The sequence below is a fragment of the Octodon degus genome, unplaced genomic scaffold, assembly GCF_000260255.1.
Source record: "Octodon degus isolate 3935 unplaced genomic scaffold, OctDeg1.0 scaffold00094, whole genome shotgun sequence".
Taxonomy (NCBI): domain Eukaryota; kingdom Metazoa; phylum Chordata; class Mammalia; order Rodentia; family Octodontidae; genus Octodon; species Octodon degus.
Window position 1 is genome coordinate 10389535 of NW_004524670.1, and position 16621 is coordinate 10406155.

The window sequence follows — 16621 nt, forward strand, 5'->3', positions numbered from 1 at the left end:
TTGTTTAAACTCGAGAGCCTATTATAGTTGAACTGCCTTGTATTCTCATTATCAGCATTGGAAGTACAAAACTTAATTGTACTCTTTTCGCCATTGGATATTAATAGTTTAAACAGTTACCAATGACTCATTTAAATGTAAAGGGCTGTGGATCTTAGTGCAACAGGGTCCCAGTTTGAACCTCGGTTTGCTGTCTGGGGAGTCACATGTGCAGGCTCCATGGAAGTCCATTTTCCTGAAGAACTTATGAGTCCTCTATAGCAGGAAGAATACTGAAGATATTACAGCTCAGCATGGACTGACTGCTGGCTGGGGAGAACACACAGTATAGAAGCAAAGCGGGTTCTGCATGCTGGTTTCGCCCCGTATACTCCCTGTGCAGATTTGGGATTGTGAGAAAGCACAGCACCCCTACAAAAGAGTCCCATGAGGACAACGTCATTTAAGGGACTTGGGACAGTAGATTTGTCATCCAATTCATAAATATTTCAGTATTTTAATAGCTTTTATGGCTGTACTGCGGCATACTCACTGAACATTAGTCTGTCCTAAAGAAATTGACGTATGTCAGACCTAGTAACACTTGACCTTGAGTTAAAATGGAAAGAAAGATTCTGAGCATAGTTTGGCACCTGCCAAATGTGTTTCCCATCAGGGCCTATGAAGAGTGACAGATTACAAGTAAAATCTCAGGCCATAGTTGCCTCTTATATTTTCTTTCTTCCTGTCCTGTGTCTCACATTCCATAAGATACTCTGGTCTCTGGGAATTTGGCAGTGTAGATCACATCAATTTCTGTTCTTCATTTCTATTATTTTTTGAAATTTAATTAATTAATTAATTAATTAATATATTTTGTGGTATTGGGGATTGAACTTGAGACCTTGTGCCTTCCAGGCAGGTGCTTATACAACTAAGCTATCTCCTCAGCCCTTCATTTCTATTAGTACTGCATGAAATTAGGACCTTATTAGTTTATCCCTTGGTTGGTTCTATAAGTTCCCTACATGCTCTTGTTTTTATATTGTTTCACATTCAGGTACTATATATATATATATATATATATATATATATATATATTTTTTTTTTTTTTTTTTTTTTTCAGAACTAGGGATTGAGCTGAGGACCTTGTGCTTGCTAGGCAAGCACTTATTTTACTGAGCTATCTCCCCAACCCCCAAAATTGATATTCTTAACACTTTTTTATTATGATTCTATTTTTCAACCCAAAAGTATTGCATCACCATCACTGAGTGACCAAAGGTCAGGTCCGTGGCCTGGAAGTCCAATCTCAATACAGTCTACTTTTTCACCTTACTTCTCTTGCCTCAAATCCCATTATATCTATAGATCAGCCTATTTTCCCAGCCAGATGAGTTACTAGGGTCCTTACTAAGGCTTGGACTGATTAATCTTTACAACAGTCTCCCCAGACTCTAAAGGTCCAAATCTTCTCATTGAAACCCACTGCAAGTCCCACCACTTTTAGAACTAAACATAAGCCTTTAATAAAAAGTTCTATGCCATTTATATTACATACGCCACATGAGGCTTGTTCTTATTTAAACCCAGTTACATTGAACTGAATTAATCATAATTCTTGGTTCATGACACACAGTGTGACTTGTTTAGAGCAATCATAGCTCTATTTCTTAATAAGGTACTTAATAAAAGTATTGTATAACTGTGTATCTTCCAAAATAGCTGAAGAGATGGTCAACAAGTAGTTGTGAGTCTACGGACAGATTTAAATGATTTCCGTCAGGCTGGTCTGATTTGCCTGGCACTCACTCTGATGACTTGTGTGGCCCAGTCTGCCACAGTTTGAAGTGCTCTAGTCATTTAATAGTTGTATTCCTTTTCCAGACCCGGGTGAAAGTATTTAGAGCATCTTTTGAATAATATGTGCATAAATAAAATTGCAACTATTTTTGGTATTACAATGGTGTTATCACGTTAAGTGTCCCCATATCACCACCTTTTTCTCATTTCATCTACTAAATTGGAGCATGATACAAAGGACTGAGTAAGAATTTTGCAAATTATTCCTGGCTCTGACACTGTGTGATACTAAGTTATGTAACTAGTTGGAGAATTGTTTTTTCCATTACTACTGCATGGGTGATCATGTGTGTGCACCCAAACTGTACAAGTAAAATTCCACGGCCCTCATTAGGGATGAAAAGGATGAAATAGGTAAAGGGATAATGAGGATAAAGGAAAGAATAACCTTTGCCAATTTTAGTCTTAAACAGACAAACTCAGGAAAAGCACCATGTGATGTGTTTCATTGTTGTGGCCAAAAAATGGAGAAAACAATTTAAAGGAAGAAATATTTGCTTGACTCTTGCTTCTGTGGGTCTCAGTCCATGATTGAGCACCTCTACTGACTTCAGGCTTGTGGAAAAGCAGAAAGGTCAAGGTAAAAAGGAGTAGCAGAGGAATTCTGCTCTCATCGTGGCAGCTAGGAAGCAAGGAAAAAAGGAAAGAACCAAAGAGGAAGAGGCTATTGGCTGGTGAGATAGCTCAGCAGTCCAAAGTGCCTGCTTAGGCAAGCTTAGGCAAGAGCACAGGGACTGAAGTTCGATTCCCACACCACATGCTGCACAAGCTCCATCCCCAGAGTGGGCTGAGCGAGCCACAGGAAGGGGGAAAACAGTGAAGAGGCTAGGAACCAGAGACAGTCCTAAGGTCCCACTCTATGATCCACTCCATTCAGTGAGGTCCCACCTCCGGTGTATCTGTGCTCCCAGTAATGCCACCACATCATTGTCGAATCAATGGACTAACCCTCTCCACAAAGTTAGAACTTTGATGGTCCAGTCACTTCCAAAAAGCCCATCAGCTGGAGAGTAAGCTCTCAGTGCACGAGTACTTGGAGACATGTTGTATCCAAACTATCACATAGGACAATACAGACAGGTCCATAATCCAGACATGAATGTGCTTGGGTAAGATTTGCTAGTTAAAGTGATTTCTAAGATGAGACAAACCATGCATGAGAGTGGAAGTAGGGCGAAAGCATTCTATTCCCAGGACCAGTAGAGTGGTAAGGACCTGGTGTAGTTGGAGAAAATAAAAGAGGGTTGATTCAAATGAGGGTACAGAGGGGAAAGACTAGAAAGGAAAGTGGGTACCAGAAATGTCAAGCTTGGAGAAGCTTCATTCAATAGTTTTTCATAGAAACAATGGGGGACAATGATGATGTTTTAAATTAGGGAGTTTATTTGGCTCTGAGGGCCAGCCAAACAGCTCAGCAGATTAAAGCACCTGCAAGCCTACTGTGCTGGCCCTGCCCTCAGGGCACGCTGAGATGGCAACTGAGACTGGGTGTGGTGGCGTGCTCCTGTAATCCTGGCACTTGGGAGACTATAAACAGGTGAATCACTATGAGTTCAATCTAGTAATGAGACCTGAACACCCTGTAGACCCTTCCCTAAAATACAAAAAAACAAAACCAAACCAAAACAATAAAAGTACATAAACTAAATAAATAAATAAATAAAGAGATCACTTGGGATGCAGTTTGGAGAATGATTTTGGAAGACAACATTTCATTTTCAGACACATGGTGCTATTCTTTATTCACACAAGATCACTTATTTCTTTCTTTCTTTTTTTTTTTTGTTAGTTTTTTTCCTAAAAATTTTATTTAAATCAGAAAACAATAAAAATGTTACAAAATCTGTAAATGCCATTTTAAATAATAAGTACTATTCTATCATAGGAGTACTATAATATTGTAGAAATTTAGCCAATTAGTTAATATTAAGCAGATATAATCTATTCAAATCATCCAAAATTTATCCAACATCTAGTATATAGAAGGTGCAGGGCTGAATAATTTGAGGTAATCTGGGTTACAGATCATACAGATTTGTGGAATCAAAGATTATCTTTTCAATATGAAATGAAGGGCCAGTCAAATAGCTCAGTGGATTAAAGCACCTGCAGGCAGGTACAGGGGCCTCGATCCCAGGCCTGCTGTGCCAGTCCCGCCCCCGGGCACGCTGAGAGGGCAATTGAGACTGGGCGAAGACCACATATTTCTGAACATAAGGATAATCTAAGCACTTCAATGTGTTTAATTTTTCTGTAACTAATTTTGTTTTACAATTGTTTCTAAAACATTTAGTCTTTTCTTTGTGAACCAGCAACCATTTTTTCCCAGATCACTTTGGTTTCAGAAGAAGTAAAAGTCATTATCCAGTGTGGGATAGAGGAAAAATTAGCATCATTATACTTCCACAATGGGTGTTCCAAATTAAGCCAGCTCATAAGGAATACAACCTGTTGGGCTGATATAACCAAAGTGGAAAAATCTGCCAACAGAGAAGAACTAATACACACATCAAGCTTTTACTTTTGGGAAGATACAGTAGATGTACTTTTCCTTAATTCTTCTGCTAAAAATATGAAACTCTTGGACACTATGCATGAAATAAGCATAAAATGGCTCTGATACATAGAACGAGATGCAAGACCAGATAGGAAACTCGAAAGCAACATGCAGGTGACCTCCTGGGTTTTCTCTTTCCTGATGGATTCCAGATTTGAAGGTGAAAAAGAAAGCAGCCCATAAACATCCACAGGCACTGACAAAAACAAACAGTATAATCAACAAAATGTGCTCTCTCTAGTCAAAGGCTGAGGAAAGGGGAAGCCCAATAAGATGTGACACTTTTAGACAGCAATGCTTTGCTCTTCTACTTTATGCAAGCACTACAGTAAAAGCCTGTGCCCCATCTCCAGAACAACAGCAAAAGCCAAGCAGGGATCCTGGTTTTCTACTCTTGCCTGGTTCTCTGCAAGGTTTCTTCAAGCATGATAACAGACAAGGTGAGGTGGGAGATGAGCCCAAGTGGAGACCGCAGAATAAGAGTTCCATCCATCTCACTTCCACCATCTGTTTAGAAGTAAGAAAGGGCTCTGTTGCATCCTCACTGGTGCTCAAGGAGGCTTAGTGGAGAATCAGGACATGCACCAATACTGGGCAGTGAAGAGGTCATTGCACTGCCAGAAGGAGCAGTGTGGGGACTTCTTGTACTTCCCAGACAAGGTGTCATCTGCAAAGGCCTCATGAGCAGCCGAACTTCCACGTTCACCCAGCAGTAGTGAGGTCCCACATCCAACAGAGCCAACAGAGATAAAATGCAGAACCTGGATTTCTATTGTCACCTGGCTAGAGAAGGGAGTGCTCTTCGTCCCCTTCCCTTGGTGGCACAGTGTCACAATACACCTGCCAAATCAGAAGTTATTAAACATAATCTATTACATTTATAGGCTAATGCTGAAATTCACAGCTTATGTCAACTGATGCACAAAAAGTCCTACACATAAAATTCATCACTTATTAACGATAAAGACCCAGAAAATAGAAATACAGAGGGATTAAAAAAATGATTCTAAAACCCTACAAATAACATTATATTTAAGATGAAAGACAAAACATTTTTCCTTTAAGACTAGAAAAAAGCACTTCTTGCACAACACAGGGCTGGGAGTGCTGGAAGCAGAGAAGGACAAAAAGTAGAAGGAAAGCCCTACGGATGAGAAAGGAAGACACACAGCTCTATTTGTCAGTGACACAGTTGTATTTATAGAAAATTCCAGGGGATTTACCAAAAGTGGAAAGAAAAACTAAAAGCCCTTCCCCTAGAACTAATAGATAAACTAAGAAAGATTGCAAAATACAATGAAAAGAAAACCCCACAAAATCAATTACATTTCTATATACCAATAATGAACAGAAGGACATGGAAAGTAAAAATGTATTTGAAAACTTTTACTGTTGCTCAAAGTAATAAAACATTTGAGTGTATAGCTACAATGTATGAAAAAGCTGTAGTACACTAAGGAAAGAAATTAAAGAATATTTATGCAGACATCATGTTCATAAAGTGCCTGTAATCCCAGCCCTTGGGAGGCTGTAAACAGGCGGATCACTATGAGTCTGATCTGGTAGTGAGACCCTGAGCACCCTGTAGACCCTTCCCTAAAGAATACAAAAACAAAAAAAAAGCATTTGCTCCAAAGTGACCCTCTTAAGAGAATGTTTAAAAGACAAACTACAGAATAAAGGAAAAGAAAAGTGAAAGTCATGTATCTGATACAATACCAGTGTATAGTATACATGGAGAACTCCCAGAAACAAAAATTTAAAAACCAACAAATGAATTAGAATTCAGACAAAGAACTGAGGAAACTGAAGAAGATATATAGGTGATAATAAGAATATGCAAAGATGTTCAAAATCACCATTCACCAGAGACAGGCAAATTAAAACCAAGTGGGATAGTCCAATGCAATTATTCAGACTGACTATAATAAAATAATGACAGCAGCATATGCTGGCAAAGAAGCAGAGAAACTGAATAATTCATACATTTTTTATGATGGAAAGGTAAAATATTCGAGGCATTCTGGAAAACATTTTGTCAGTTTTTCTCAAGACTAAGCATGCAATTACTACAACCACCTACAATTGCACTGGTGGACATTTAGTCTTGTGAAAATAAGGCCCAGCTCACAGAAAAATCTTTTTTTTCAAAAAAGGTCAAAACTGGAGACAGTCCAACTGTCTGTCAACAGGCAAATGGTTATATTGAAATGTATTTTTATTATGAAGTATGACTCAGCAATGAAAAGGAATGAGTATGACACATGAAACATCATAGAAAATTCTCCAGAGATTTTTGCCAAATAAAAAAAGCCTGTCTCATAATGTTATGGTCCACATGTTTCCATGTATATAGAACTATTGAAATGAAAAACACATGGAAAGGAGAACAGATTGATGTTTGGGTCAGGCTAGAAATAAGAGGAAAGTGTCTGTGGCTCTAAAAGATCAATAAAAAAGACTCTGGGAGGGGTGAAGATACTCTGAATCAGTGTCAGTGGCTTGGTTATGCCAACATACCAGAGCTCTGCAAGATGTTCCCACTGGAAGAATCTTGGAAAAGGACATAAGTTTGTTTTTCAAAATTTCATGTGAATTTATAATTATCTCAACAGAGAAAGGATAGTGGGAAAAATTTTAAATAATATAAAAGAGAGAAACAAAATTTGAAAGTACATCCAGATGTATACAAGGTAGAGAAGTAGCTTTTATTGAGGCTAGTGAATGGAGTTACTACAGAGGAACTGTCATTACTTTACAGAGCTCGTGGTACATGGAAGACAGCAGTGGTGAAAAGTATGCATAAATATTATGACTGGAAGCTCATTTCATCAGCTGGCATTCTTATTCACATAATGTACTGATCTGAATAAAAATTTATAGCTTCTCATGAGAGTCACATAATCCCTTTTCCAATTATTTTAAGGGAATATCTCTTTTATGTGTTTCCTTATAGAAATACTGATTTTAAGTAATTTTCTTACTACCTGACAAACCTCATTTGTACTAGTGGTTTCCAGTCGTGTCCCTTGGATCTTCTAGGTGACCGATAATGTAGCACGCAAGCAGTATAAAACTTTTTTAAACATAAGATAATTAAATAAAGTAGCCTTACTTTATTTTTATGTTTTTCCCCTTCATTTTTTGACTTCTAAAGTGTGCTTTTTCTTGAAAATTGTTCTACAATTCATGATCTTTTTTCTTAGAACTGCTTGCATATTTCAACAAGATTTGCAAGCCTCAAGTGTTAACAGAGAATTCTCAGCTGTTAACATGACGCAGTGTACAGTAGTAATTTGCTTTATGTGTCGGTTAATGATTGCTTATACTGTAAAATTCCACAATACCTTGAAATGCTATGGCTTACCCTGTTAAATAAAGTAAAGCACCACCTTAAACCGCCTGTAAGTGCAAATAGCTTTAAGTGTGTGTGCACACACATGCACACTACTGTGATTTTTAGTTATAAATTTGGAAACAATGTCAATAACTAGATGACATAAAAGGGATGGATAGATGTGTGATCAGCCACTTCCTACTGTTGAAGTGGGCCTTCCAGATGGCTCACTTTGATACTAAGCCAGTGTTTCTCAGGGTCAGTAGACTTGTTCACTTTTGCTTCTCTATAAAAGGAATGGAAAATTCCCAGGAAGTTGAGAATCAAGCAGAGTCTCCATATGCCATGTTCTTGTGTCTAAACATGCAACTCATTTTATTTATTTACTTGTCCATTCATTCACCAAAAACATAATGCTCACTCCAAGTCTATGTACTAGGCAAGCCAGTAAAATAGTAATTGTGACTTAAAGGAATCCTTGGAATACTAAAGAAGAAAAACCTATCAAAAAGTGGATAGAATAAGTGCTTGCCCGACAAACGCAGAGTCCTGAGTTCAATTCTCAGTACCGGAAAAAAAAAAAAAAACTCTCAAAAAGTGGAATACTACATAGTAACTGTGAACAGAGGGAAGATATAAGGGAGAATTGAGCTATCTAGACCTACCTGCACCATGGAAACCAATTTATGGATGGAGTGATGAAAGTGAAATTTCCATTGCAGAAGTGAGTTTGTTGTGAATCTTGAAGGGGTAGTAAAAACTGAACATACACAGCAACTTAAGAGTTTTCAGGGAAAAGAAATAAAACTGTACTCCCATGTGGCCATGAAAAAGGACTAGAAGTGTCTAAGCATCTAAAAGAAGCTTCAAGTGGCTGGAGTAGAAGATGGTGTTATTTCTTTTCAAACTTTTTTTTAATGTAGTATTACTGCTTGAATCTCACTTCACTGTATGAATCTAACCTGTCTAATGCAGAATTGATCTTTTAAATAACATTTGAAACTTACTGAGGGTTGCATGGTATGATGTGAGATGTCTCACAGTAGTCCCAGTCACTATTCATTAAATACTGGTACAACTTTTTAGCTATAGCAATGAAAATTATCACTAGATATTGTTATATGTCACCTTGTGGGTAAAAAATCACTCCTTGTTGAAAACCAACACCAGTAAGCAAAATAGCATTAATCAAGTACTTATATTCCAGACAATTTAGTAAGCATTTACACATTTCATTTCATCTTTAACAATCTTACTCTTATTGATCTTGTTTTATAGACTAGGAAACTAAGGTACATAGAAGGAAAACATTTCCTAGAAAAAAAAATGAATAGGTCAACCAGGATTCCTGCCACTTGTTGCATAAGAACTGAGTCACATATATTTTTGCATCACCATCACGTAGCATATTACAAGGGACATGATGATTTCAGTGAGATTGGGATGACCAGGCACAGCCTGACGCTTTCTGGCTTTTAGGCTACCATGTTGGAGTGGCTACTATTGGCTGTCATTCAAACTCAGCTAAACACTGAACACGTACTGAATTTCAACTCCATATAGACCCTGTGAAGGCAAATGCCAGGGATCCAAAGATACAATTTAGAAGCAACCATTTATTTTGTATGCAATCTGGAAAGAGCAGGAAAATTCTTGTGGGTCATTTATTTGATGGATCATGCCTGTGTAATGAGTGGTGTGGATGGATTGTAACTAACAGTGTGAACTCTGGGGTCAGACAGCTCAGGGTCTGCATGCTGCTCCACCTCTCCATCACAGAGCAGCAGCAGGAAAATCTGACGTTTTTAAAACTTCTTTTGCAAAGCAAGAATTTAAGTAGACAAACACTTTGCCAATGGCATATGGAAGTGGCATGGATCATTTTAAGAGATCCTATTTTGAGAACTTCAAAGTTCATATGTAACTAAAGCGATCATGTGCTTGAAAATTTGTCTGTGATCTCTTCTGACAACTGCCTGCCTCTTTCAAAAGAAATGTCTACTCCTTGAGTTATTTAAGTCTTACTCAACAGTGCTGCCCCAAAGTGACAATCATGCAGCGTCGTTCAAGATCTTGACATCCTTACATCTTATTTTGTTCAAGGCAATATAAGTAGACCTTCTAAAAAGCTTTTCTTATATAGGAAAATGTTATACAATAGATTTCTAGAACTTATATATCTGAAACAGGCAGGTTGTCTTCCAATAAGCTTTAGAGAAATCCTCTTAGGTGGCTTCCCAGAAACTGAGAAATGAATAATGATAATGATTGGATAACAACTGCTTTTGAAAGTCAGAACTTTCCCAATTCTTCAGTTTTAGTAAAATTGGAAAAAGACCTACAGCGACTGTCAGCTAATAGATCATTTAAAATACTTTTCTGATGACAGATAACTGAGGTTATTTCTGGCATATAACTCAGGAGAAACTCCAACAATTGAGTGACATCAACTTAACACAACTTTGGTATGTCCCATTTCTATATTTATATGAAGAATATGTTCACCACCAAAATCTATAAAAATAAGAATAAATTGATACCATATGTTCTCTTAATCTAATAGTAATCATTAAAATTTATGGATATATGCACTAATTAATGACCCATCTTATTAAAAGATGAGTTTGAAAAGGTAATATGTATCAAATATATACTATATTTAGCCAGGCATGTTGGCTAATTACTAAAATCCCAGCATTCTGGAAGGCTAAAATAGGTGAGACACAATTTCAGGGCCATATCAGGCAATTTAGAGATTTAACAAGACCCATTTCAAAAGAAAAAGAAAGAGAGCTAGATAGATACATAGAGGGAGAGATCCTATATAGATATTGATACATTATATATATATATATATATGTATTTATATAATTTTATCTCAAATTATATATATGGCAAATTATAGAGAAATAATTGTGATAAGTCAGCCTAGAGGCAGATTTTGTCTCCAGAAAGTTTAAAATTATTGTAAATTTTTAATCCACAACTTTTGTAGTAGAGAAGCAAAAAACTGATCAAAACAAGACTTTGGAACATAAAAATATATTACATTAGAAGAGAATGAATATGTGGTAAAAGCGAACTGGAACTAAGAAAGTAGAAGCCAAGCAAGATGTCTGCATTAAGAAAGGTGCTTGCTGAACAAATGAATACTTGAAGGAAACAAATTTGCTACAGTGCTTAGATTTTAGTGGGTACACTATAAAGTGATGTAATAATCCTGTAGTATTTTTGTTTGCTTGTTTTGGGGTGTGTGTGTGTATGTAATGGTTGATACACTGTGTCAACTTAAGTTCAGAAGTTTAACTAAGTGACTCAGCAGAAGGCCAGTGTCCTCACTTGCAAACATCCTGAGCCTACGCAAGAGGAGGAGGACACAAAGATGGCATGGCTGCTGCACCTGCCCTGGTGGGATGGTAGCCTGCTTACAACATAAGGGAGGAAAAGAGGCTTGCTTTCTCCCACTTTTGCTCTTGCTACTTTTGATGTCTTCTGCTGCCTTGAAGTATAACCCCTGTGCTGTGTGCCACCCTGCCTTGGAGCCAGCTGATTACAGACTGAAACCTCCACAAACTGTGAGCTAAATAAACCTTTCCTTCCTTAATTTTGCGTGTTGGGTAGTTTGTCACAGCAATGAGAGAAAACTAGTTAACATAGTGTGTGTGTGTGTGTGTGTGTGTGTGTGTGTATGTGTGTGTGTGTGTGTGTTTCATAGAATTAGGGCTTGAACTCAGAGCCTCACACATGCTAAACCATCACACATGATCTGCCTCTGAGCTACAATCTACAACCCCAGTCTTAATGGTTTTCTTTGCTTGAAAATATCAATACAGAATTATACAATTGTGACATTTTAAAATCTTGCTAAAAGCTTCTAGTTGACCACTTAAAACTCAGTGACAAATGCATGGGCTGTCAATACGTTTAGGTGGAAGGGAGGGTAGATAAGCAAAAATGGTTGAAGACCATGACTTAGTAGATGTACATTTTTTCTTTGTCTTTTCTTATTTTTATTGCAAAGAGCAACATACTCTGTTGCTGGGGAAAAGAACAGGAAGATTTTACAATAATTAGAAGAAATTCCTCACAATCCTTTGCTCAATTTTGGGCTACTACATCTACAAGTGTTTTGGAGGTACCCAAATACACTGAATTCATAGGGCTTATGATAGTTTACAGCCATGATCTACTTCTGTGTGCTTTTGTGTTATAAAACCATGGAAGACCAGAAAATGCAACATTAGGGAAGAATACCTATTCCACCTAGAGGGAGACTGAGATAAATACTCTCTATACAAGCAATTAGAGACCCTCCTAGTGTTAATGCAACCTAATGTCAATGTTCTTTAATAAAAAGCAAAGAGGAATACATTGTAAGAATTCCTTACACCTTACACATCCATTTTTGGTACCATTGGGAATTGGGGGAGAGTGGTCAGCTAAGTTCGGCATAGGGAACAAGATTTCCAAATGTTTTGGTTTCCATTCAAGAATCTCTAGAACAATTGCTCCTCTCTCTTTCTAAATAAATGAGACAATGTTTAGAAAGGAAGATCTCTCTCTCTCTCTCTCTCTCTCTCTCTCTCTCTCTCTCTCTCTCTCTGTCTGTCTGTCTCTCTCTGTATATGTGTGTAGGGGAAAGGTGGGGATTTAAATGCATTGATGTATGCATACAGGAAAGTCGTCCCACACAAATGTCATAGTGTCTCTATTTCTACAGGGTATCTTCTGTTGATGACTAGAGCTTTGGCTCAAGTTACGGCCGTATGTTTGACCCCCAGCCAGCAATAATTTTCAATCTGCTCATTCCAAGCTTGTTGAAATGAAGTCAATCTTTGCACAAGAGCAGTGTCCTCAAGATGTCTATTGTCTCTAAACTCTGGGTCTTTCAAATCCTTTCAGAGAAAAATCTAAAACAGCTGCAACTACTTGGATTTGTAAGAGTTCGCTGGATATTCACAACTGACTGGATGATCTACCCATTAAAATGACTACTCTAGTAAATCAACTGCATGTTGTATTTAGTTTGTTGTTGGCAAAGGTTAATCAAATGTAAACATTCTTAATTCAAGTAAATCAAATGAACTTTAAGAGTTGTCTAACCATGTGCTTTTGTATTAGGGATTCCATGGTCTCCATAGCAGGCACAGAAGCCATGTAGTTAGTTACCTAAGATTTCAATGATGAGTTCTTATCCACCAAGAATTCTGGTATTAAAGTTGACTTCTTATCTAAATTCTTTTTCTTTAGCATTTAGTATGGGCTCTGAAGGCAGGGAGTGGGAATTCCAAATGGATTAGGAAGTCACTGCCTTTCAGAGTCACTGATCTGATGAAGGAAAAACACACAGGCGCAGTTGGATGTGGTAGGAAAAGATGTCAGAAGACACATAAAGCAAGGTCTGAGGAGTGACACAGCTCAGCCTTTGGAGGGAACAGCAATGAGCTCTAGCTCTGACCTCACAGGTAAAGGAGGGGCCAGATAGTACCAAGCCTTCATGGCATTGTAACAAGTGTGAATTTATTCTGTAAATGGGCCATACTTGAGAAAGGCTAAGCAGGAGTGTGACAGAATCAGATTTGCCTTTCACATAACTTATTCTATTCTTTTCCTTCCAAGTACTAGGGTGAAGCATGTGAAGCTGCTCTTCTATGGGCTGAAAATGATCAAATATTGATGTTCTTATTGGGCACAAACTAATGCTTAGAATTACAAATTGCATTTTAAATAGTGAATGTATATTTATTAAATATCTATCTCTCTGGCTAGCCTACAGGCCTGAAGCCAGGCTACTTGAGTCTCTATCTCTGTTTGACCAGCTGCATGGCTGTGGATAAGTTACCTAAGTTCTGTTTCCTACTCAGTTTTGTAGTACATATATTGGTCAATGGGTTTCATTACTGTACTTTTGTTCATTTATGTAACATGCTTTGATCAATTTCATACAGTACCATCCTTCACCTTTCCCCATCCTCCTGCCCCAGTATCACATTTTCTTTTTCTGTGTCTCAGTGCTCAAAATATAGTTTGATTATATACATCCCTCTATTATTTAAGCCTCTGAACTTTCAGTTTCCTTCTATCTAAAAAGGAAAACTACTCTAAAGTCAGTATAAGTCTTAAAGCACTATCATTGATCTCTATCAAATATAGGAATGTTATTCCATATGCTTGCCAATTATTATGTTATGATTGCTGTCATCATCACCAATGCTCTTATCGCCATCATCACTGCAACTGTCCAAATAATTTCTATAGGTGAAGAGTAAGGAAAGAAATATCAATACAGCTAGAAAGCAACACTTCTCTATATTTTCTCAATTAGCCCAGACAGTCAAGTACACACAGGTGCAAAGCATACACATATATGCACATACATAAATCCATGTACATAGGTATGCATATAGATCTATGAACTGTGCCATCAGTAAGTTCATTTTACAGAAGAAAATGAGAATCAGAAAAAAGGAAATTGCTCAAAGCCACTTAGTTTATAATTGGCAGGAAATGAATTTGAGCCAGATCTTTATAACTTTTTAGACAGTTTGAGCACAGTTCTATGTCCAGGATATCTGACAAGCAATATATTCAAAAAATTATTTTCAAATATAGAAAAAATAAGCCAAGTTATCACTTGGAAATAACATGGACTCAGGGTAAAGGTTAGTACGTTTCACCCTGGTTTCCGCTGATAGTTGGGTATATCTACTTGAGCAAAATTTCATCTCTCTTGAGGCCTCAATTTCCTCTTTCAGAAAATGGGGTTTAAAGCAGATTATCCTTAATGTTCTTCTGGCTTGAAAAAGGAATGATTTCCTCGTGAAAGGCACTGTTTTGACAATAAGAATAAATACTTAGCATTCCAACTGTTCAGAGTAAATGCTGACAGCTTCTCTGTGAGTAATAAAATAGCTATGGCCCAGTCATCCTGCAGCTCTGGGCTTAGGATTACCTTAACCTTGTCTGGAGTCTGCCCTTCTTACCACTGGCATTTTTATTTCGTGGCACATATCACAGTTTGCAACTACAAAGTAGATTTGTATGGTCAGATGGTCAATTTCTTCTCTTTTCTTTCTTTTTAAAATGTATTTAGTACAGGGTCTACAGGATCTCACTATACAGATGAGACTCATTGTGAGTCTCCTGTTTTCAGTCTCCCAAGCACTGGGATTACAGGCATGCACCACCACACCCAGTCTCAGTTGTGGTCTCAGCACGCTCCAGGGGCGGGACTGGCATGGCACTAGAGATCGAACCCTAGTCCCTGCGCCTGTCTAAGCAGGGGCTTTAGTCCAGTGAGCTATCTGGCCCGCCCTTAGATGGTCAGTTTCAAGAAGGATGTGACTACAAGTTTGCGCTCACAGCTGAATCCCAGCTTAGGACCTTGCACAGGAATCAGCATGAAGAAGGTTCTCAGTAACATTTGTCGACTAAATGACTTCTGAAAGGGACTCACTGAGTCCAAATTTGCAGAACTAAGTGACTTAGAGCTACTACTTCTCTTTGTCTTTTGGGAAAAAAGTCTGATAATGAGTGTTTCAAGCCATAAGGACACGATTTATTTCTTATCTCTTAGCTTCTAGTAGGCCAGAGAAGCCAGTGATAAATTTTGCCTCCTGAAACTACATAAACACACAGTAAACATGTTGGAGTTCCATAGAATTTTTTCTTATTTCTTAGAAAAAATATTGAAGATGACAAGATAAACATTTATGTCAATACAACTATTCTGATTTAAGTTCTGTATGTCAGAAAGTATTAAACTGAGGGTTATCCCCTTAAGAGAAGGCATGGATAAGCTAATCCTCTCATGCATGGTGTTCTTGGCTAGAACCAACAGCCAAAGAGCTCCAGTCCCCTTTATTGACCCTTTAATAACAAGACCACTCAACCGCCTACATTTTATGGACTGCTATACCTCTCAGCTTGGAATGTCATAGTGGTGGCAGCCAAAGCTAGTTGGGTAAGAGGGCAGTGGGGTGATAAACTGCCATTTTCTCTGTTTCACTAGCACAACACTAAATGCAAGATTCTAGCGCCTTGGAACAATGGGGGCTGCAGCTAGGTGGCTGCGGCTACCCAGAAGCTGCACAGTGATGATGGTAGCTCGCTGGCAGGGAATGGCCTGGTCAAGACCACATGGAAGGCACACATGCTGACCGCAGCATGAAGCAATGAAAATGAGATTTTCTGCTTGTGTTTGGTGGGTTAGGATGGGAGGAGTGAGCGAGGGAGTGTTGGAGAGAGAGCCAAGCTGGGCTGTCAGTGTGAGTGTGGGAAGATTCAAGGGGAGGGAGAAACAAGAGGAGGCACTCTGCCAACTCAGAGACAGTTGGGTCGATCCCCTACCCACTTCTGCTCTGCTTAAATGAGAAATCCTGCTGCATGAGGGTGAGAACCCAGCCAAGAGAGGAGCAACTCTGCTGGGTGGACACAAATACAGGACCTGGCAGGGCTGTGTCTGCCAACTGGGACCAGAGCCAGAGGAGGGAGGAGGGATGAAAGGAAGTGAGAGCAGGGATGACAAAAATAGAGTAAAAGAATTACACAAGAAAAAATGTTCCACGAGGAGATGGAGGAAAGAAAAGAGAAAAGAAGACAGAATACATGCTGAGTAGAGTGGAGATGGCCAGAAGAGCAGGCTGATCTACCAAGGGCAGAGGCAAGCAATGATCATATGAAGCATGCAGTGAGCAGTGGCATGGCACCGAGGAAAGTGAATCTGGGGCCCCTGTGTTATCGTAGTGGGCATTAATTTTCATGGGAATAGTTTTCCAAAGCAGCAAACTACAAAAGGGTAAGCTCTTTTTTTTTTAAATTGCTTTTTAAGATAAAAACAGAATGAACAAAATTCTGTCTGCTACCACGTGCTACTTCTAAATATT

General features: G+C 38.4%; 1 protein-coding gene across 1 annotated transcript in view; it reads right to left on the reverse strand.

The window, feature by feature from the left end:
* Svep1 (sushi, von Willebrand factor type A, EGF and pentraxin domain containing 1) overlaps window positions 1-16621 on the reverse strand; it is a 217470-nt gene that overhangs the window by 171284 nt on the left and 29565 nt on the right. The gene's annotated exons all lie outside the window — the stretch shown is intronic.